Below are 1,323 nucleotides of genomic sequence, written 5' to 3' on the forward strand. Positions count from 1 at the left end.
AAAAAACATATATCAATATCATGAATAAAAATGATAACAACTGCATATCTATCAATGACTACCTCAAATGGAAAAGAATAAGTGTTCCAACCAAAAAATAGAGTGGCTGAATGAATAAGAAAACAAGACCCTACATATGCTGCCTGCAAGAGACTCATTTCAGATTGAAAGACACACACAGACTGAAAGGAAGGAGATGGAAAAAGATATTGCATTGATGGACCTAGAAGGTAGTGTGCTGAATGAAATGGGTCAGATAGAGAAAGACAAATATCTCTTGATTTCACATACACATAGACTCTAAAGAACAAAATAAATAACAACAAAAACAGAAATAAACTCACAGATACAGAGAATATTTTGAGGGCTACTAGATGTGAGGGGGCTTAGGGGAACGGCAAAAAAGGGCAAAGGGATTAAGAAGTTCGAATGGATAGTTACAAAATAGACATACAGATATAAAATGTAGCATAAGAAAAATAGTTAATAGTGTTGGAATAAATATTTAAGGGGAGAGGGATACTAGATTTAGTGGGGTGATCACTTCATGAATTATATAGATCTCTAATCACTATTCTGTAAAACTAAAATGAATATATCATTTTATACCAACTATAATTGAAAAAAACTCATTGAATTGTGCAATGTAAATGTGAGCAACTAATTGTCTATTATATTTCAATAAAGCTGGAAAAAAATATTTCAGTGTAATGCATGTAGTATGATTCCATTTATGTAATGTTTAAACAGATATAAACAATTTCATTTATGCATGGCTTTTGTAGGTTAATAAAACATGGTGAGAATGATCAAAAAAATGAAATTGAATTATTCCTTCACTTTATACAAAAATTAACTTGAAAACAGATCATAAACCTAAATGTGAATTTTAAAACTGTAAAATTTCTAGAAGAAAACATAGGAGAAAATCTTGTAACCCTGGGTTAGTCAAAATATTCTTAGATAAGATATAAAAAGTACACTCTATAAAAGAACAAATTGATAAATTTGACATCATCAAAATTAAAATCCTAAAGACACAGAGAATAAAAAGATGAGGAACAGAGAGGGGGAAATACTTGCAAAGAATAAAACTGATAGTGCACTTGTACATAGAATATTAAAAGAACTTTAAAAAAACTCAATAAGGAAACAAAAACATAATTCAAGATGGGCAAAATGTTTGAAAAGACATTCCACAAAATAAAATATATGGATAACAAATAAGCATATGAAAAGATGCTCAGCATCATTAGTCACTAAGGAAATGCATATTAAAACCACAGTGAGATACCACGACATAGCTATTAGAATGCCTAAGCA

This window comes from Pteropus alecto, unplaced genomic scaffold (assembly GCF_000325575.1).
Source record: "Pteropus alecto unplaced genomic scaffold, ASM32557v1 scaffold135, whole genome shotgun sequence".
NCBI lineage: Eukaryota > Metazoa > Chordata > Mammalia > Chiroptera > Pteropodidae > Pteropus > Pteropus alecto.